Below are 23,342 nucleotides of genomic sequence, written 5' to 3' on the forward strand. Positions count from 1 at the left end.
TTAACTTCAGCATTTCAGGAAGAGAAAATAAAACAACCTTTGTCTATAGCTCAAAGCCTTTTCAAATAATAATGTGAATTTTCAGACACTGATTCCCACTGCAGGCACAGAGAGAAAGTAATCACAGTTTTTATCAGAAATAAAATTTAAAGTTAACAGAGGAATAGTTAAAACTATCCTCAGATATCCAAATACTGTTTATTTTTTTTTTAGTTTCTATTCCAGTATTATTGGAAATGTTGTTCATCATGAGACCTGTGTGGGAAGGAATCTATCCCCAGTGTGGCCACACTCCTCTTTACTGTAGGAGAGAGCATTTTATGCTTTGTTTTTAATATTTTATGTTATTAACCCTATTTATGACAAAGACTAAAGAAACAGAATTACCACTAAGCAAGGAGTATTATCTGAGTTACACAGAAGTGACAATGAGCAGGAGCAGGGGGAAGAGGAAGAGGAAGAGGAGGAGGAGGAAAGTGCCAAGAAGAAGGCAACAGGAGTAAATGATGGTTGTGGATTCCTCACAACTGAAATATTCTATTAGCTTCCACTCTGTTCCACTCAAACGTGAGAAGTAGCTTGGTCCCAGCTCTCCCAGCTCCAACTCTTTTAAGGGTTTTTTTTCCTTATTGCACGATTTCCCTGCAAGTTCCAAAGGCAGGAATTTCATTCACGCAGACCTGCCACATCTCCCTGCTCATAAGGAGGATTCTCCCTTGGTTCTCCTGCATCAAACACGAGCTGGGGAAAAAAGAGAGTTTTGATTTCCCCTTCCTTTGTTTCAGAGCTCACCACAAAGAGCTGTGCCCTCTCTTCCCACACGGTTCATCTCCACCTTCCACCCCTCTCTTCCCCCAGGGCTGACCTGCCAATAAACCTGTACATTAGCTTTATATTCCTTCTGCTTGTAGCCCTCCTTCCTGAAGGATGAAAGAAGGATGGAGGAAATTGGACACATTTTCATCATCATACAGACTAAAGCTGCCTCTTCCAGGAAAGTTTCTAAGTCAGAAGGAGAGGGGAATAAGTACAGAATTCAATTTCTTGTGCAGTGTCCCCTGCCCACACAAACATGTAGACCTTGGATCTACAGCTCCTTTTGGGTGTTTTCCCTCCCGGGCATAAATAGCACCTTTCCTTGGTGTGGTTGGTCAGGCACTCCCACATCCCCCTGTGATTTCCAAGAACTGTTTTCATCTGCTTTCCCAAACAAAAATATGTATGCATTTTAATTGAATTTATTTTTAAAAATGTGCATCAGTTCACTGAGTGGAATATTAAGAAATTCAGAATAGTTACCTCCTTAGCAGGCGAAAATAGCTGGCTCTAGAAAATTTATTCCGCATCGTGTCCCATTCCATGCCAAAATATACAGCCCAATTACCCATCATCAGTTATCAGCCATCCCACTCTATAAATATGCTAAATACCAGTAACAGTTTAAAATCTGTTCTTGCAATCAAAATACTTAACTAGAAAAGTTTTCACTGAAGTATTTAAATATTTTAAGAACACTTTCTTGACAAGCCAAATGTGATTTGCAGTGGGGACACAGAAGAACACACACTATGAGCTGGTTAAAAATAGGGGGAAGAAAAGCTAGAAAATATATTCACATTTGTTACTCACAAGATGACATCTGAAATGATACAGATATTTAAATGGAAGAAGATATGCTACTGATATCTAAATGAAGGAACAGAGCCCCGTGCAAGCTCCTAACAAATACTGTGGCTTGTTACCAGCTCTCTGTCAAAGGTCTGTGAGGTGACAGTCAAGGGTCATACAAGAATTCATAATATCCTCTCTTCAGTTTTATTAAAATGACCAGAAGCAGATTTTCTCAACCTGACAGTCTTTTCAGAGCTAAATCAAAAGGCTCCTTCTGACATCAAGCCTTGGAACTGTCTCTGATGGAGAACAGTGCCTGACACATGATTTAAATTTTAAAAATTAGTTACCTCATTAAGAACTAATGTGTGTTCAGCAGGAAGACAATCCTACACAGCGAGAAATTATATGGGCCAGATGATTAAGCTGAACAGCGAGCGGAATAAATGTGTTCCATTCCAGCAGGTAGAATTCCTGAGCTAAAGTTTCCAAGTTAATTGTTCTCTTGCTTTTAAATCCCAGTTTTCACTGAGGAATTACTACATAGCAGGCCAGGTGAGGCTAGAGAGGCTCCACGAGTAGATGGGGGAATTAAGGAACATCACAACTTCTGAAGCAGCTGAGTGTGGAGGGCTAGGGAAGGAAACAGGGGAAACAGCACCTTCCACCTTCTATTCAGTAGTTATCAAACATCAGGAGCCCACAGACACAAGCTCCAAGAGAGCTGGAGAGGAACTCTGGATAAGGGCTGCAGGGCCAGGAGCCAGGGAATGGCTGCCAGTGGCAGAGGGCAGGGCTGGATGGGATCTTGGGCAGCAATTGTTCCCTGGCAGGGTGAGCAGGCCCTGGCACAGGGTGCCCAGAGCAGCTGGGGCTGCCCCTGGATCCCTGGCAGTGCCCAAGGCCAGGCTGGACATTGGGGCTGGCAGCTCCTGGGACACTGGGAGCTGGCCCTGCCATGTCACTGGATGTGCTTTGGGGTCCCTTCCATCCCAAACCATCCTGGGATCCCTTATGCTCAGCAACCTCACATCAATCACATCAGCAGCTCAATCTGTTATGTGAGTGGGGCTCTGCAACACAGCTGCTATGTAAAAAAAAATAATAATAAAAAAATAAAATAACCTGCACCAGAAAGCCAGAAACCAAACAAAAAATCCTGTTATTCAGAAAAAAAAAAAAAAAAAAAAAAGAGAAAAAAGGTATGCTCAAGCATAGTCTAGCAAATGTGAGTGCAGAGAATAGAAGTCTGTTTTCATGTGCTTCACTTCTGGAATCTGTCCTGACTACATGCTCAAACAGTTGAAGGAGAGAACAAAAAAATGCTGAAAATTTACATCAAAAGTGAAAGCCACAGACATAGAAGCTTCACTGCTGTCCTACCCTTTCTAAGGTAAATTATTTATTTCTGCAGTTTATAAAGGGGATGTAGAGAGGCAGAGTCTGTACTACTGCAACAAAGATCTCAAGTACCTTGGAAATATTTTTACCTTTCAAAAACTCTGGCCTTGGAAACATTAAAATTCACACATAGACCAAATACACATAAATAAAACCATGTACCAAAACATGTTTTACACCCATAAGCTCCTTGCTTTCAAAACCCTCTGTTTTTCCCTGTGTTAAATAAAATGTATTAATAAGAAATGCTGTGATCTCTGTTATGTCTTTATGTCTGTTATTGTTCATTCTTTAAGTATGTGGTACATTCTAAAAAAATGTCTGACCAGTCTATTCTCCACACTGTTTACCCAGTCTGAGCATATTAAACCACATGGAATGTTACATCTCACTTCCACACATATAAACCTCGTGACTGTGTTCCAGAAGCTGCCAAATACCAGTCCTCTGTAGATCAAGAGAAAAAAGAAAAAACAACAAAAAAAGCAATTTAGTGAAGCTCAGGAATCCACACAAATGCTAATAAAAATGCGAGGTTTTAAAAAAGAATGTGCTACACTGATTATTTTATGCTTATTTTCCTGTTTTTCATTAAACTTCCTTCAGCTGTTAAAAAATAGCGTTCTAATTTAAAGCTGTTAGATTCCAGTTTAAATATTATTTCCACATATATTGTAAAACACTGTCACCACTCACTGGTTTGTTGTGGACTTCTTGTAGCCATGAAGAAATAAAAGGTGCAAGGGATTTTTTTTTTCCCCAATACATTATGGCAGGCACTGAAAGCAGTAAATGCTTTCTGACATCTGAAAGCCTTCCTAACACATCATTGAACTCAGCAAGACCCTTTATAGCACAAGAAGTATGCCCAGGATTAGGTTTAAAGTGGGAACTCATTCTACAGAGCTCTTTAACACTGTTTGTGGCTGTTTTGTCAGCGATACTCCATGGGCATTTCAATTGTTTAATGTTTGCTTGCTGACATGACCCATGGCTGGATCAGGAAGACAAGGAAGAGAAGAAATGCTGTCAGAAAGGGGGGAAAAAAAACAGCCTCACATGGAATTTTACAATGTTATACATTAATGTCATAAAGGAGTAGGAATGGAAGAAAAAAGAAGATGAATCAAGTGAGAGAAATACTCCTAATGATGGAGAATGATATGAAGAATCTGGTTGAGATAATACCTAAGCTAAGTGTCTATTAAAGAGGACAGAGCTGTTGATAAAATACAGTTAAATCTTACAATTTATCACCTAAAATGAGGCTCAAAATAATCTAAACTGAGGGTGGGTGAGTATCTGCCACTTCCCCTCTGTACCTTTCTAAGCTAAAATCTTTTGTACTCACAGCTACCTTCCACCCAGATTTCTTTGCTCTTTCACTTGGAGAAGGAAGACCATTGTTCTACTTCCTCCTCCCCACCCATGACTTTCCTTCACTAAACAAACCATTAATAGAGAGAGCTAAAAGTAAAACCAAGCTGAAGACCAGGGAGATGTCTTGTTGTGTCACTGTCTGAGCATCCCTTGGAAAACACCTCCAAGGAAATCTTTCACTTGTGTGGCAACACATTTTGTGTTGACACCATTCCCCACTGAAATGCAGATGACAATAACATTTATGAGCACATCTGCACTGCTCTTTTAGGTTGTTTTGTTTTGGGTCTTTTTTTTTTTCCCCTGCCAGCTCTCAGGCTGCGCCCATAATTGCAGTGGACACCTGGAGGGACAGCCATATGTCATGGATGCTTTCTCTCACAAGAGTCATCAGAACCCTCAGCTTTGCCCCTCACATCCCAGCTATCACAGGCATGCTGACACCCATGACAACAGACATCCTGCCTGTGCCTCCCAGACTAATTAGAAGTGTCACTTTTCTGGTCTCAGACACTCTGCAGCGAAATTCTAATGAGTCTAATGCGTGTCTGAAACCATCATCTTTTACAGCAGACCCCAAAATACATCATTACCATAACAGGTCAGCCCCATCCTTGTTCTCCATATGATTTAATTGCAGCTGCTGCTCTTTGTGCAAGATGCTGGAGGAGTTGTATTCACCAGCTCTGTGTTAGCAGGGCCTCCTGTCAGCATCATTAGCACAGGAAATGCAAAGTGAATCTGGACTTCACGTGGATAATGAGTGCGCTGGAAAGAGTGGCTCTGGCAAAGAAACACTTGCTGCTGATCCACGCTACTAAATAGGTGTTTTAGCATTTCCATTATCAACCTTGCTGCTGATAGAAAGCTGGGGAATGCAATCAATACATTGATACAGAAGAAGAGGAATAATTGGGCAGGCTCAGGGAGCGCAGTGATACAGATGGGACAGCATTTAGAAGAACAACGAGCCAGCTCTCTGCATGGAGGTATTTATGTGTCTCTCTGAGCTAGGGACTCAAAGATCTAATTGATCATAGGATCCATACTGGTTTTACTCCATGGAAAAGGCAGGTGGCACACTAAGGATGTATTAAATGAGGCATTTCTGATAGAGATGCCAAAAGTCTGTTTCTGGAAGACATCAGTGAGTTCCTGGATTATATACAGTCATGGTCACTGATTAAAAGTGAACTTAGGCCCACACAGAGGGCTAGACAGCTTAACACAAACATGGAATCCTGAATAAATAGATAAAACAACAATACATTCTGAATTTCAACCCTTGTTCTTTCCTGATGCTTTCCCTCCATGTTTATAGCTCAGTACTGACACAAGCACTCCTGCATGTAAATTATTCATACTTAACAATCTGAAAATTGGAAGTGGTTTTTGCATGTTCTTTCAATGATTACTAATACCCAGCTCAGGAACTTCTGGGTTATTGCTCAGTACACAAGTCCTAACGAAGTCAGGTGAAGACAGGAACATATTTCTGTCATGTTTATTTGAAATACACTGGCAAAAGGGACAGGTCTATAAAAGCCTTATTTGATTCAGGGCTGGGAAAGTCTGATTTGGAACAAAATCCTCTAAACTTGCACTTGTTGTTCATCCAAAGTTATGTTACAGTGGTTTAGATAATACAGCCTGACACCTGGAGTTATATGAGCAAAAGCCTTCAAAACTTCTGCTGCTAAGCAGTCTTAATGATGCTGACTTTACAAAAAAAAAAACAAAAACACCACTAAAAGCCAGAAAACCACTAAATAAAAATAACAATAAGAAAAAAAATATAATATATATAATATATATTATATATAATACATATAATATATATTATATATAATATATATAATATATATTAGCTATCCAATAAGAAAAAAATCCAGTGCAGGTCCTACAGTCCCTATTTGACATCACAGACTACTCTGGAGTTACACTGCTCAAGGCATCTGCAACTTATCTATGTCATATTCAACTTAATTAAATACATGTGCCTGTTACACCTTCCCAGTCTTCTCTGAGCCAGTTGATTTTGATCAAGGGCATACATTTACATTTTTTTTTTTTGGCTCATAAGCAATCCATCTGGGTAAGGACAGCAGACCTGAGTGTTAGCTCTCCAGCAGAGAAGAGTAGAGAAAAGGGGAGTGTGTTAAACTTGTAAGCCTGGCTTTCATGAACCTGTCAATTTAAGGAGTGATGGCAAAGCAAACACGAATCAAGGCATTTTGTGCTGAAATTATAGGTCTCACAGTGGTTCCACTCTGTCCAAACAGAATGGCAGAATGCACAGAAGGGACCTTTAAAATAAATTTGTCACAAGGCTATCACTGGATGCAGTGGTCAAATACAGAGATTTCCATGACCTGCCTCCATATGCACACAAAAAAAATCCCTAAAATAGGTAAAACTGCCCTGCCTAGCTGTTCTCCACTACCTGGAATACTGTGCATAACCTATACAATAATGCTTAGAAGGTTTGCTCTTTCAAAAATAACTTCAGCTTGCACTTTGGGTTACTTAGCACTTCTAAAATAATGTTTCTCTTTCAGATATGACTAATAGGAGTGACTAAAATTTACTTAGTGATTTTCATCATTAAAAAAAAAATGAATCCCAAGAAACCCCACATGGTTGAAAGTGGAAAATTTTACTGAGAATTTACTTTATTCGCTTCAGATACTCCCACATGAGACTAAAGAACTGTGTGAGAAGCACACAGAAGCCAGGCTATTAAACTCCTCGCATTTTTTTGACACCTCAACCCTCAGGTGACCAAAACTATCAGTTTATGGGAAAGGCAAGAACATGACAGTGAATTCAGAAGGACACAAATCATTTCTTCACTACAAAGAAACAAATAATTCAAAATAGAATTTATCAGATTAAGTAATTTTTCTTTTTTCCAAAGGAGGAAAACAATCTGCAGTAAGTGTGAAGTATATATATATTTTTTTGTTGTTCTGAACACAGAAAAAATATGCTTATTACTAACTGGGCAATTAAAACAGACAAGAAAAAAAGATAATTTTACACAGAAATAGATTATTCAATTTAAATATTTTATACTGTGGTATGGTTTCTAGGTACCTAATAATAGCAAGGAATTAACAGCAGACATTCAGCTGTCTGATAACATGACAAGCATTTCTGATTTTACACAGATAAAACAACCTGGTCATCTTTTTTATGGCAAAAAAGATGTCTGTCTGCTGATTCACGGCTTATAAGCACTTGGCAAAGGGCAGCTTTCAAATTTCCTCTCAGGATCCTATTCCAGCTCCTTCTGTCCCAGTAAACACCCTCCACATTTCATTGCTAAACCAAGGAGGTGTGTGTTTGTGTGACTGGAAGGGGAAGGAACCAGTGGGGGGAAAAAAAGGGAAAAAAGGGACAAGAAAGCAGAAAGTACAAAATCCTGGCGGTGGTCTGCGCCTTCTGGCACAGCCCCGAGCTGAGAGTGAGACTGGGATGGTTTTTGCAGATGACACAGCCCTGTGTGAGGTTTTTTCCTCTCTGCATCCCACAGCAGGGATGTGCAGCTTGCCTGTGGCACTGCAGTGCTGAGCACCATCGAGCCACTGCTGGACCAGACAACACGGAGGGGATAAACGTGTCCAGCCTCTTTGTGCTGGGCTCACAGCGAGCGCTGGGCTGGGGAAATATCGGCTTTTCCTTCTCAACTTCTGTAGTGCACGTTCTTATCCATTCTTCTGAGTCTCTGCACACATCCCCTGCTTGTTTGTTTGTTTGTTGTGGTTTGTTTTTTTTTTTAACACAACAAACTCAAGAAACCTGATTATCTCAAAGACTCCCATGACACACCAGCTCCTCAATTTAAGGAAAGGTCTGCTCCACACAGACCATTTGCAGATGACCACCGTGCTGCAGCCTTCCTAAACACTGGCTAATTAATGAGCATGCTGCACATAAATCAATGAGCATGCTCAATACAATCAAATACTTCTCCAGGTGTTATTAATGCTAGGTGTTGTTATTAATCCAGGTGTTGTTAATGCTAGTAATTCTGTTTAGTTATGAGACAGAAAATGCAATTTATACTTCCCAGGTCATTTTTCTGTCATCACTGGGAGATTTTACTAAAGCAGACCCAGAACTTTTTTAGAGCAGGTCTGTGCTACCCAGAGTTTCTCAGGTGAGTCTGACAGCTGAGAAGAAGCTGGGGATTTCTTCATGCATCAGAATTACCAGGAGTAAGGGATGCAACTTGCATGAGGAGACCCAAGAGTTTTATGGCTTTGAAAATGAGACACCCCCCCAAGTAGCCAGTCCACCAAAGACCTGCAAAGTGCACGCACTCACAATCCCCAGAAAGACCCCAGGGAGCCACAGCAGTTTGTACACATCTGTTGCTCCAGCTATAATGAGCTGTCCAAATGGTTTGCTAGTCATGAAACAGGTCTTCATCATGACAAATGCTTCGGGAGCACAAAACAAGAAGTATTCCCAAATGCCGACACCCGGAGACCCTGGATAAGGTTCTCATCCAGGAAAAGGACATTTTCATCAATTACCCGGCTTTGAGTGCTTCAGTTTGAATGTGGAATGTGCCAGTATTTCATTAAAGCCTTGCCTTTTATGAGCAGTCACACTTCACAACTGAAATGTCCTCTGTCTTCCTAAAAATCTCTGAATTCTGCACAACCTTGAGCCCCACCTTCTGCTGTGAACAAACAAGGAGAAAGTGTCCACTGCAACACAGCGAGGTGCTGCAGGAGGTCTTATGAACAGACCTAACAAATTTATTTTTAGATTCATTTGCTGGTGTCAGGTTTTTGTTTTTTGTTTGTTTTTTTTCCTTAACAGATTCAGTTTCACCCACAAATATATGTTTGTAATACACAGTTGCAATTTTTTTACTGGTTAAAGTGAAAAACAGCCCCAAACCCAGCTTACATGTTTTGAGGACTGCATTTACTTAGAAGGCATTTAAAATTTTTAAATACTTCAAATGATATCACGATTGTCTGCACCATTAAGTCCTTTTATCCCTTTGACTTCTCTGTCCTAGTCTATCCTTTTGATGATTCTGCTGTCCTTAGGTTTTCCTGACGGAATAGCCCTCGACTGAAATACTGCCAGATGATTTAAATCCTCTTGTGGCGACACTAGTGAAAGAAAAACACATTATTCCCATTTCAGATATCACTGCTGAATACAGAGGACTGTCAGGTCAAATAAGCTGCTCCTGAAGTGCAGCCAAAAATTCAGCTTCCATCTGACAGCCAACAGTGGGAATACTGGAATGACTGGGTATTTGTCCATTAATCTGGGAGGGAATTTATCTGTTTACCTTTAGGTTTAAATACACTCAGATATTAATAATTTTCAATAGATTTGTACTGCTTGATGAATATTTGAATTTGAAACCTTGATAACCATTAAGACCTTGGTGAGAGGCAGACAATGACATTTTTGATTAGGCACTGTATTCAGAAAATATCCCAATTCCTATGGCATACTCAATATAAATTCTCAATTTTTCTTTGCTCTCTGCCTTTTATGAAGAGCAACAGTATCACCCTTTGTAAGAAAACACTTACTATATATATATTCATTTCCTTCTAGAGATAGTTATGGAAGTCTGAAAATTCATTTGCTCCAAGAAAATCTTCCATTATATTACTCAGTCATTTTAATTGCAAATTTTAAGCTGATCCACTATATACATCTAATTATCTTTAAATGAAAAATGCTTGTAATTCTAGTGCAGAAAATTACTATTTCTGTTTAATGGAAGCCTGTAATCAGTATGATTTACTTTCTTACTCCTAAAAACTTCAGTAGCTATGAAGTGAATAAAAGAAATGGGAAATGGCTTAAAAATAACTCTAACACAGCTGAAATCAATGGAGTGTATTTAAAACCTCTGATCTTGAAGGGCAAATATTTGAAAGCTGTAGGTCTTGGTGATCAAGAAACAATCCCTTCAGGTATTAATCTTGGAACTATCCCATGTGTCTATGCCAATTTGATGGGTTTTACTTGGGTTTACTGACTTTGGCAACTTGGGCAGGGAGGAACACCACCAGAATGTCAAAAAGAAACAGGAGAAAGCAGCATGGAATCTATGTCATGATAGCATTCAGGAACTCAAAAACACAGATGACCTCAAAGAGAAGTTGCTCCATCTGTCTCCGTAAAGTAGCCACATAATTTGCCTGGAACATGATTAAAAAAATGAAAACAAGTCTGTTGGTTTGTGGGGGTTTTTTTGTAATCTACTATTAAAAATAAGTATATTGTGATCAAAATAAACATCAAGCCACATCTCTGCTCTCATTTGTTGCTAAATCAAAATCCACACATGCTGGAATGACACAGAAAAAATTTATCATGGCCCTTGAATTACAACACCTTCAGTTCCAACCTGATGGGAAGAGTAAGAAGCCAACATACAGAGATCAATATGAGAAGCACAGGGAAAGCAGCCCCAGCAGGAAACTCCCCAGGCAGGCTGATTCTAGCAAATATCATCTTTAGATGCCTGAAACATTGCTCATACAGTAAGACTTTACAGTATCAACACAGTCAAAAGCATCATGGCTTTATTTTACCATTTCTTGATGTTCTACAGCTGTTTAACCTATTTCTAGACTCCTCTCTTAAGGCTACATGGAATTATTTTAACAAAGGAGGGGTTTCTGTAGTTCTGTGGGGTTTTTTTGTTTGCTTTGCTTTGTTTGGGGATTTTTTGTTTGTTTGTTTGTTTTTTGTTTTGTTTTGGGGATGGGTTTTAGGGAGGTTTTTGTGTGTGTGTACTTGGGGTTTGTGGGGTTTTTTCGGTTTTGGTATTTTTGGGGTTTGGATTTTTTTTTTTTATTTGGGGGTATTTGTTTGTCTATTTGGTTTGAGGGGTTGTTTTTTGGGGGGGGTTGTTTGCTTGTTTGTTTGTTTGTTTTTTGGTTGCTTGTTTTGTTACCCAGATAGACAAATGCTAATGAATGGTACTGCACAAATATACAGAGGAAGCAAACACTGGCAAAAAAAATTACCTTCCTGCATGTACCCAAACTTTGCACAGCTCATGTCTGTAAAAGAAAGCAAAGGAAAGGAGCAGAAGGTGCTTTAAGGTGCTGCTCTCTGTCAAAAACCTGGGGCAAGACTCTCAGCTGCTGGAGGACAGAGATGCTCCAAAATTCTGGCTCCCAACCAGAAGCAAGCAGGGCTGCTTTTAAAAACAGCAACTGCTGACAGCAAGGTATGGAAACAAAAGCATAAATAACCTTAAGTTTCTTTTACCTCTCTGGCTCATTTCCTCTGAGACTGTGCTATCTCTATTTCCACAAAGATGTTCTGCCATTTTATTTTTTTTCCTGCAGGACTGAACTAAAAATGCAAGATCTGTCTTCCATTCTATGTTTACTCTGAGACCAAACTTGAGGTCTTTTTACAATCTGAGATGTAAAAAGTTAAGGAGGCCAAAAAGATGTATTCCATCACCTTTTCCCAAAAATCAGGTAAAAAATTACAGCTGTTTAAATATAGTTTAGCTAGTGTTTAAGGCAAGCCATTTTTATCTGAAAGAGGAAATAGAAATTAATTTCAGCTTCTTCAAGAATTGAACAAATTAATGTGCAGCTTTTCCTACCCTTCCTGAGTCTGTGCAGACAGGATACAATATAAGGAGATGCTCTCTCAAAGTCCAATTATTCACAAGTCTTAATAGATGCAGCTTTTCAAATACTATTTAAGGACACTAAAATAGCCTGAGAAAGGGAGCTAGAGACAAAAGGGACAGCTCCTCATCTTCCTCTGGCAACACAGACTCTGCAAATAGATCACAAATGGAAGTCAGGCTCCCACATCAAATTAACTCACAAGTCTTGTTTCCCACTGGACAACTCTGACTCTGCATGTACAAAATTGATAAGAGATCTGTTTTCACAAAAATTCTCCTATATGGTCTCAACTGCCAGTAAGAACTTTGATTCTTTCATGTTCCAAAAGACCTGTGCTCTTTTTTTTTTTTCTTTTGTGTGTGTGTCTATGAGTTTCTTCAGTTTTTTTGTTTGTTTGTTTGAAGTTCCTAAGGTTGGAAAAGCAGAAAAAAAAACAAGTTTCACTAATGGGGAGCAATCACCTCTCCATTTGGCCTAGGTTAGCAGACCAGTGCCTCAAACTACCAAGATGTGCTGTTCATCACAATCCACTCCAGAGATGTGCTTCTCCTCCTGCAGGATAAATTGGAACTTCACTAATGTTGCCTAACATGAAATCCCATTCCCTCCTCTCTTTCTCTCATGAAACATGCTCTAGTGCCCAATGAGCTCGTTGAATCTTTGCACATGGCCATCTGAAGCTTTTGTGGGTGTTGCCTGAAGTAAATAAAAAAATTCTCTAAGTCAGTTCAAAATAAATCATTCACCAGACTGCTTTTTCAAGGCTAATAAGACTGGAGAGATCTGCACATAGTACTGATCCAGAATTCTGTGTAATATTAGAGCATGTAACACATTAATTCACTTGAAAACTATATTAAAAATACTTTTTTACCTTCAACTTCCTTTTTTTTCCCCCAAATGACTTACACTTTGACTTTCATGAACTAAATCTTAAGTGATCTTTCGGCTGACTACATGAGTGGTTCCAAGCCTTACAGTCCCCTAATTAGCCACAATAGATTGGAGTAATTATGGAGCAGACCAGAGCAAGGCATCTGCAATTCCTTGGAAATTCCTGTCCTTGGAAATGACTGCAAAGCAGGATGCCATGGCAGCACGAAGGGTAAGGGGTTTTCAGACCTCAGCCCAGCATAGTGCAGTACATGTACACACTCTTGGGTCTGAAAGTGTAGAATTTCCCCAATTTCCCCTCATCTCTCATTTTAGAGCAGAGTCTCTCCTGCTCACCCTTTTCTTTTGAACAAATACAGGGACTGGAACTTGAACTACAATAATTTGGATTTTTCTCCAAGATCTTTAGAACAGATTCATCGTCTCTTGTTCAAATTACCATTTTTCACTCTCCACCAGCTCAGTGTGGTTACAATGCAGATTTTTCGCCCACACTGTGACAATTAGAACCAGCTGGACATATTCAACTAGTTGGTTTAGAAACTTCATCAGGGAAAGTTTTCCCTTTTTCCTACACCCTTCAAAGGGCAGACAGAAGACATCTTCCTGGCACACACACTGGAAGTGCTGGATAGAGAAATATGGATAATAGAGAACAAAGAGTTGAGCCCTAACCTTCACTGTCTCCAAGAAGCACATTAAAAACTGAACCACTCCCTCCAAGCCTTCAGGAACCTTGAATTTCTGCCATTATATGAATTATCCTGAATTATAACAGCTTATACAGAACAAAATAACACTGAAATACTTTTTGTATTACTTTGGTTGCCACTTGATTCTACAAGGGCTAGAGTGAGGAGGTGGCTGACATTCTCCCAGCTTTTTCCTCTTAATTATTTGCCCAGGACACCTCCTTTCCTAGCCACTGGCACAGCTAATCACCCCAAGTTCTCATCTGCTCAGGTCTGCAGTAATTTGCCATCTCTCACTCAGGCTTTCACAAATGGGACAGCAGCTTTCCAAATGCTGTGCTGCTGCCCAGGGCTCTTTCTTCATTTTGATAATTAATGTCCTTTTGTGTGTCCATTTTCTCTCTGTCTCCTACCTCAACCCACACATGTATCCCCTCTGCGTTTTCAAAGCTCTTTGAAGCATCTCTTAATGCATCATCAATTACTCTATAACAAAAAGTCCAGCAGAACCTTCCACGTATTTGAAAATTTGTCACCAAAGCACCCTGTGTTTCATTCTCTCCCACGTCGCCTTTCAGCTTTGGAAAGATGTTTTTAAGAGGTCCCACAAAGCTGCCTTTCATCTTCTGTGAGCCCATCCTTAAAGCTCTCTGTGTAACACTCTACCCCTGACCTTTAGTTCTGCCAGGGGATGGCTGTAGCCACTTGGACCATCACAGTCTCATTTCTTCAGGCTCCATTCTGTGCTCAGGCAGCTTTTTCTCTTATGCTGTGGTTGCAAGGTTTGGGCAGTCTTTCATTTCTTTTTTTTTTTTTTTTTATGGTTGGCTAATACAGTCCATGATGTCTATGTCCCTAGATGCTGTGAACACAGAATTAGACAGATTTACTTAACCATGGTCTTCAGTGAAGTGCCATGAGAGCTTTTGCCATACCACTGGCACAATAATTCAATATATATTCTTGCAAAAAAGAAAGACAGATGTGCTACTTACCCCAATTATTGCTCTTAACATTTGCAAGGCAGTTTCATGCACAAGATCAGAAATGGTGTGAGCAGCAATGGGATGTTTGCACAACAAGACTTCAAGCCAATGGAGGAAAAATAAAACACATTCTCATTCTTGCACCTGCATCAGCTCCTCACTTCCTGCAGGACTCAGAGGAGCTGCACATGTAGGAACATGAAAAATGAGTGGCATGAAAAATCTGGTTTACAATTGAGCTGTGCACCAGGGAAAGGAAGGAAACCTTATGAAAGGAATTGTATCAGTTCCCTCTTTCTTTCATTCTCATTGTTGAGCCCAGACCTGGACCATTCACACGGCAGGGCCAAAATGGCACCTAAGGGCTGGTGATCCTTGCTCTCTTTTTGTCTCTGCCATCTTTACATCTCTCCTGGTTATCCTATTCTAGCCCTGATACTCCATATCAAAGTTTATTTAGAGGACTGGGAGCTTGTCCATTATAATTGTAACTGAAAAAGTTGAGATCTTGGTACCTGAAGTTTGTTGCTGGAGGTTGTAAAATTTAAGGGCTTGTTAACCAAAGCTTTTGAGAGTTAATAGTGGCTAATTGCTGGAGTTAAGGTAACTAGATAATAAAGCATAAGAATTCCCGTGGCACATGGACTGGTGTTTCTTTTCAGCCTAATGAGAATTTATAATGAACATCTTGCCCCCTACCAAATGGCTCAGGATATTTGGGACTCTCTCCCTCTGAGAGGGCATCCTGGTGTGTAAGCATGGTCAGAAAACCAAACATTAATCCTGAACACAATCCTCAGCTGAGAGTTTCTGTGATAAAAGGTTCAATGTTTACATCTCAGGGCGCACCTCCCCAAAGCACAGCACTGCAAGGTTTCCTAAATTCTGCTGAGTGCTCTCAATCTCTAACGAAGGCAATCACAGGCAATGAAAACTGCCTGGCTTACTGGACCGACACATTTTCACTTTTCAAGCAGAAGAAACATTTAATACCAAACACAGCTCATGAGCAACGGTCAGTAATCAAAACCATTTAATTCACGCAGATTTTTATTTCTCTACTTATGCAGGTTGCCATATACTGATCAGCTGTGTTTACACACTGCTTTCATTAATAAACCAGTGCAGGGTACATTCATTTTACTAGCTAATTTGCTTGAAACTGATTTCCTGAGGCAGAGCCAGTGAACTGAAGCGCCTATAGTTTTTGTGAAAAATATAAAACCACTTTCCATTAGTTTTAAAGATCAGCTGCTTTATTATACAAAATACCTCATTTTTTACCTCAGTCGAGAAACAGGGAGGTTTAAAATTAGATAATTAATTATTAGAAAATGTCTGTTCTTTCCCCAGAGTGTAACCAAAATGAATCACCAATTCAGTTCATTTTAACTTCTTCCCTCAACACTCAGCAGAGTTGTTAAACTCTTCACATGATCACTGAATCTTAAATCTATAAACCTCATCATCTCAGCAGGAAGTTTTCATCTGAGATCTCTTGTGCCAAATCCAGAATTCATTTTAAAATTCAAGCTCATTCTAATGTGTTTGAAAAAGCCATGGTTTTCTGTCACAATCTGGAAATTGGACATTTCTATTACCATCTCTAGGAGGAACATGTGCAACAAGAATCTCTACATATTGCTACCCATTTCTTTTTCCATTTGGATTTCATAAACAAAAATAAAGGAAGGTTAATAATGCAAGTAAATCTTTGGTTTGGGGTTCTTACTGGCAGCCCACACAACTGCAAGACTATAAAGTGAAAACTGCAAAATGAAAATCACAGCTTGTTTAATGTTGCTTAGTCTACTTTATTAATGATAAGCAACAATTACAAAGTAAATGAGCAAACAAAACCAAAAAACACCAGATGCATACTGCATATCTTAGTTTTTATTTTGCTGGCATCTACATAAAATATAACCCTATTTGTTCCATTGAAAGGAGAGACTGTTCTGCAGTATGAAATTGAACAATGCTTTATCTCACACAGATATTAAAAATGGGGGTTACAAGGGGCGTGAGACTTCAACCTCACCCCCAGGGAGGATGGGGAGTCTGAGAACGTGGGTCATATTTATAAAGTGACTCTGATTCTCCTGCCACACACTGCTGTGTCTGTCTCCCCAGTTTCACCCTTCTGCAGGGACTCAGGACTGAGGATTGCTCCTCAGTCTGCCCCTGCAATGATGCAGCCCTGGTCCCACACTTCCCTCTGTGTTTGCAGGGCAGGAGATCAGGTCCCCAACAACACCACGCTCTCCCCGTCCTCACACCCATTGAAACAGCCCTTTGCTAAACTGGGGATGGCAAAACTAAACATCCATGCACTCACAGGGGTTCTCCCTCCTCAGGGCTGGATGTGGCTTTATTGTTGTTTATGGGTCCTTTTGGTTTGTTTCCCCAGCGTGGCACCGCTGCCCTTGAGGGCATCCCTGGCCACCTGTCAGTGCACCCATGAAGACACGAAGCAAAGGAAGCCCCAGAGAGAACCCACTTGATACAAAACTCCAGAGTGATGTGACTGATCATCTATTGCCCTCTGAGTCCCACCACAGAACCAGGATTTGCAGGTGTCTCACTGCCCATCCCCTGAGACATCCCTGTCCAGCCGGGACGTGGCAACAGCGACAGTGCCCAGGCTCTGCTCCAGCCCAGGCACAGGACCCCCTCTGCTCTCCCCCAGACACCTCCAGTTGTCTCTCCCCAGGACATCAGGTGGGTCAGGAGGGTTTTAAACCCTCTCTGACATTCCCGTGCCCGGGAGCGCTCCGCGGTTTTCCCAGGCACCGAGCGGGGCTGGCCAGCCCGGAGCTTCCCCCTCCCCGGACCTTTTGGGCTTTTTGGAACGTGGCTGCAGCAATCACCTTTGTCTGGGCACCAGGGCCATCCCTGGATGTGCCAGAGCTGCACAGGAACTGCCCAGGTCCTCCACCCTTGGATGAAACCCATCCTGTCCATCCTGTCCCATTTACCCAAGGGGAAGTTGTATTATTTTCCGTTTTTTCCCCTTTTGCTTAGTCCCTTGACTTGAGCTGCAAAAGCAGAGGCAGGGAAGAGGACTGAGATGTGACATCAGAAATTATGAATTTCCAGCTTCCTCTGTCATGGACATTTCCACCCACAGCTCATTTGGGGGTGCTCCCTTAGATTTCCCTCCTGGCTCACAACACATGACTGGAGCTGTTGGCAAAAGCAAACAGCAGCCTGCAACACCTACACTTGAGAGACAGAGATGTTCATTTTGGGTACAAATAGTGTTACCCAACTGGCACATTGAAAAAGACCTTGCCATTTGGTATTGAAAAAAAATAAAAATAAATTGGTAAATGTTTTACATAACTGCTGGCAAGCAACTCAGAGTAAGGGCCCCAGACCAAATCATAAAGAGACTCACAGTGTTTAAAGCAGGACACACCTAATTCAGTGCTGGCAGTTTTTATCTCTGTTTTTGCCTGAAAAACAGGAATCCAAACCAAGGAATGTAATTTAACAATCAAAAATTTCAAAAAGGTTTCAGCCTAGTCTCCAGTAGGCTTTAAAACAGTTCTTTTTTTCCCAAAGGTTCTTTGAAACCATAAAATCCTAAACTATGTCTATAATAATAAAAAACTGTACATCTGATCTGAAGATTTAATTATTTAGTTTGAACATAAAGTGACAGCTTGCAATATAGATAATAGTTTTGGCAAAGCTGCAGACATTAATCTAGAGGCAGCTTCAGTGTAAAGCTATTCTGGCTGTATTCAATAGAAGTGTCATTGCATTATTAAAATCAAGACAAGCCACAAAAAAATCCATATTCCTCAAAAAGTTAAATCTGAAAAGCAACGTACTTTCAACGTCAAGTTTGGATTAACATCTATCAGGGCCCTTAGTCATTGAACAACCAACTGAAAAATCAAAAATCCTGAATTTCAACAGAGTTCAAATTAAGGAATGGAAACAAAAACCAAAAAAACAAACAAAAAAAAAAGGGCTAAAATAATAAACCAGAATTGTTTTAGGGTGCAATGTAAATCCAAAACCTAAAATCACTTTCAAATAACATCATGTTTGACACAGTGAAGCTTTTTGTCTATATTTCCTGCCCCAAGTGTACTGCAGCTGCACCTGGCTCCAGTTCTTGGCCATTGTAACTTGTAGCATGGCTAATTATCAAAACTATTCAAAAGCTTTCAATTAACTGAAGAGTTCCATCAAAAGTGAAAAATTCCATGCAAAGCCTTGGTGCAAAGGAAGAAATCAGGGTTTCCTTAAAACCTCCAGCATGAAGAAACAAACAAACAAAAAAATGCTGCCAAACAGAAGAGAATTATAACCTCTTTCCACAAAAGTACATTAATAAATAAGTAAATATAGAAATAAATTTCTATTTTACTCTGCCTGACAACAGTACATGCAGTCGAAAAATTCAAGGTAGTTAGTGATAAACAAACTAGGTCACTACATGGATAACAAGGATAAATATAGTTATTTTTAATGCAGGGGAACATTCCCAGATAATTTTTTGACAGACTGAGATAGCTGTTCTCAATGCAGAAACATGTTTTGTCTACAAACATCACCACCACTCTTCACTTTTTTGGTGAACACTTGCAGAATGTAAATTCTGTAAAGATGTAAATGTAAAATGTAAAGATCTGTCCTGTGTTAGTGCTTACAGATATGTTAGGAAAAGGCAAAAGCCAAAAAAATAAAAAAATAAAAAATTGCATGGAAGTACAGCAACAACCTCCCCTCCCCAGCTAATACACTCTTGTACAATTCCTGCCACTGCCATTTTCAACCAGATTCCCCATGAGGTCTGACAGGACCATGTGAGGGCACACCTGTGCTGCCCTAAGAGCAACACTAGCACCACACCCCAAACTCCAGAGAGATGCAATTTCATCAAATGCCTCACTTCCAGCAGGAGAATATGGTGTCTGTTGTGCCTCAAAGAGCATCGAGAATAAATACTCTCCCTTTTCACCCAGACAGAAGAAACAGGAATTCATCAACCACTGGTGATGATTCCCACCCCTCAGGCTGCTCCCCAAAGCACAAACCCTGGGTGATGCCAAAGAGCAGGGGTGATTCAAGGCAGAAGAAGTTGGTATTTTATTTTTCAGACTATGTCAGCTTTGAGGAAGCACCTTCCATAAGGCAAATTTCAGCAGATACGCACTCTAGCCTGTAATCTACTAGAACAGCAATTTTGTGTCCTTTATGTTGTTCTTTTCCAAAGAGCTTATGTAATATCTCTAAAATCTTCAGTTATCTTACTTCTGTATCTTAACAGAAAAATGGGGCAGAGCAAAACCAGGCTCGTTCCACAGCTGCTTTTCCTAAAGAAAATTTATTCCAAGACTCCATATAAAAGGCTTTTAAAAATTAGCCCAACTGTTACAAGATAAGTATACCATGTTGCAAACAGGCCAGGCATTTTCAATTTCAATTCTAAAAGCTTCTTTCACCTCATTTTGAAAACGAAAAAGAAATGAGAAGCTCTTGCATGCACAGTAATAAAGTGAGAATAACACTGAATGACATTAACTGAGTGCTCTCCTGAAAAAGCATTTCCAGATGATTCCCAGTTTGTGAGATCCTTGAAACTCTTTGGGTAAATATTTCCAGTATACCAACACTTCTCTGACACACACACACAAAAAGAGATGGATATTCAAGCAGCTGCTGTGGCTGCAACACTGGAACTGGCACTACAGGAGACCCAAAACATGGCTTTTATCAGGAATAAGTCATCAAAACTCATCATTTCACTTAAAAGTAGACACCTTTTTCTACTTGATGTATCAACCTCTGTTTTCAGACTTCAGAGATGGAAAGTAGAGACACATCAAGGATAAGAGATGGCTGGCAATGACAGGAAAAAAGCTTGATGTGACACAAACGACAAAAGATTGCTATGAAAGATGCTAGCACAAGACTTCGTGATTATTATTATTAGAGCATTAACAGAGTGAAAGGGTGGTTTCCTGAAACTCAGAAACCATTAAAGGTATAGGTTTTTGCTGTAATTCTTCAGCTTTGCAAATGGTGCTCCTCTAGATTAAAAAAAAAACAAACAAAAAAAAACCCCACAAAAATTATAATTACATACCAGTGATTTTTGTTCCAGTGAAGCTGGGGCACAGTTTTCAGATATTTTTCCTTCCCTCCTCTGCCTCAAATAGGAAATGTTTAGATAGAATTTAAAACTCTGTTCAGATTTTTCTACAATTATAATGCTTTAACCAGAATTCTACTGGAAAAGAAATGAATGTGTCAATTTTTAATTATTTATTACTCTCCATGGGAAATTTTTAAAAAACCCCACAAAACCTCAAGAATTTTTTTATCAAAAACCCCAAACAATCAGCAGCAGAGCTAATTGGTCAGAATTATTTGGTCACTGGTCTCAGACATTTTGAAAGTAGTTTTCTCTTCTTCCTCCTGGAGTTTTGATGATTTTACAATTATTTTACCCATTTTGCCTTTTCTTTATTCCTGCTCAGCCCTCAGCTGGTCTGAATGAAGGAGCCAGAACCACATCGATTCCCTGGTAGTTTTAAAACAGATTTCTTGGTTGGAATTAAGCCAGAGCAGGATTTCTAAAGCAGGCAGCTCCTCCTGTTTCCACTGAAAGCACATGGGGAGCTTCTCAGCCCGGCCTGCTCTGCGTGGCCCAGGAGCAATCTTTATCCACAAGATAAATATTTGCTACAAAATAATTAGGGAAGGAAAAAAAAAAAAACCACTGTAATTTGTCTTCAACAAAATAATCTGCTGGGAGAGACTAGTTAATCAGCACTGGATCTGCCCCAGGATGGTGAGATGGCCACTTTGGACTGGGAGATGGCCAGGGAAATGTGGAATTTGTTACTCTGCCTTCATCCATGCCAAGGCAAAGCAGACAGAAGCACAAGGGATGCTCATGGATCTGACTTCTGCACATTTCCAGAGGGGGAAATACGCAGCTGTGCTTGAGGCAGGGGGAAATCTGGCACCCTCTGTCTTAGGGTTGGTGCAGAATTGTATTCCTTGGCAAGAAAATGTGTAAAACTGGCACTGAGAAAACCGCCCATAACTCACCCAGTGGGTTATGAACCAGCTGAGGACACACACAGTGTTCCACATCCCTGTCCATTTCACTTGGTCCTCCCTCCTTGTCCCCATCTCCCTTCCCTGCACCATCACTGGGACTGACTTGCTCCTGCCTTAAGCCATCCCAAGAAGGCAAACTACCAGAGCATTTTACTGTTCTGAGGAAGAGTCCATCTAAATCCATCACTAGTGCTGGAATTAGGGAAAAGCCAGAGGCAGAGCAATTAGATGGGCTTTCACCAAACTATCAAACCTCACACAGTTGCTCGTCTCAGGTTTGTCTTGCAGTGAAAAATATTTTGGAGACTCGGGAAGTTTCCAAAAGACCAGATACTTGTTTCACCCCTCCCTGACCAAACTGTTCTGACCCACAAGTCAGAGCTACACCTTTTAGTGCTCCACCTTTATTCACACTCAGCATTTTGGCTTCAACCTAACAGAGAGTAGGTTTAGATGAATTATTATGAGGAAATTGTTCCCTGGCAGGGTGGGCAGGCCCTGGCACAGGGTGCCCAGAGCAGCTGGGGCTGCCCCTGGATCCCTGGCAGTGCCCAAGGCCAGGCTGGACATTGGGGCTGGCAGCTCCTGGGACACTGGGAGCTGGCCCTGCCATGGCTGGGGTGGGATGGATGAGCTTTAAGACCCATCTCCAACCCCAACCATTCTATAACTCTATAATTCTCTGGTTTAAAATGCACATTTCAATGTAATTATTCATCTCTGCTGAAAGATATTGAGGCAAACTGGAGCAATCACAGCTCTTGCTGTGTGAACCAATATAGATGTGGTATTAAGTCAATATATATAGTCAATCACACTTTATTCCAGCTGATTTCCGAGCTCTTGTTCAAAATGTTGCTCTGATTTCTTTCTTCCCTGATGGATTTCACAAAAAAGGATACATCTGACACTATATTCCCAGCTATGCCTGACATTGCTTCAATTACCTTTTTTTTCCCCTTTTTTTTTTTTTTTTTAATATGACTTTAGTGACAGGCTGAATCACAAGACCCACATATGGAGTAGAGGTTAAGTAAAACCATCCTAGGAAGGAACCAGAGCATTCCTGTAACTGTGCTACAGTACAAAAATGCAGCTTTTCTAAGAGACATTTCTGAAAGAATTCATCTCCCTGAATAAGGATACCAGGCTGAAGAGAAGCCTGGTGAAGAAAGCCAAGGCATCAGAATAGGATAGGCTTGATCACACCCAAGAAAATGAAAGTCATTATCAAAGAGGTTGATCTTTATCCTGAAGGGCTATCTGTAAGGAGTGTATCATTCTGCACAAGGTCTGAAGGTAAAGCATAAAAAAAGACATTAAAGAAATTACACAAAAGCATCATTAAAGGAACATATATAGCATGCACCATAGAAAGGAGCTACGAGGTCATTTCAACTACTTCCCATGACAACAGCACATCATTTCCCCATCCACACTGTACATTATTCACAGTATCAAACTAATCTTCCCTTAAAATTGTTCAAATAAATAGCACTGCATGGTTTTAAAACAGTTCTGGAATGGTATCTGAAAGCAATCAGCTAGTGGGTCTTAGTTTTTAACCTAGAAAAGACCTTGCAAAGCAATCCCGTGCAATTCCTCACACAAGCAAGGAATCCGACAAGTTACATTGCCTG

At 40.3% G+C, this 23,342-nt stretch overlaps 1 protein-coding gene and 1 long non-coding RNA gene across 2 annotated transcripts in view; one reads left to right on the forward strand and one right to left on the reverse strand.

Annotated features, from left to right (window-relative positions):
- EDIL3 (EGF like and discoidin domains 3) overlaps positions 1-23,342 on the reverse strand; it is a 231,965-nt gene that overhangs the window by 199,418 nt on the left and 9,205 nt on the right. The window lies entirely within an intron of this gene.
- Positions 1-23,342, forward strand: part of LOC147647974 (uncharacterized) — a 119,651-nt gene that overhangs the window by 88,529 nt on the left and 7,780 nt on the right. The window lies entirely within an intron of this gene.

The sequence above is a fragment of the Cyanistes caeruleus genome, chromosome Z, assembly GCF_971803275.1.
Source record: "Cyanistes caeruleus chromosome Z, bCyaCae1.hap1.1, whole genome shotgun sequence".
In the NCBI taxonomy this organism is placed as follows: Eukaryota; Metazoa; Chordata; class Aves; order Passeriformes; family Paridae; genus Cyanistes; species Cyanistes caeruleus.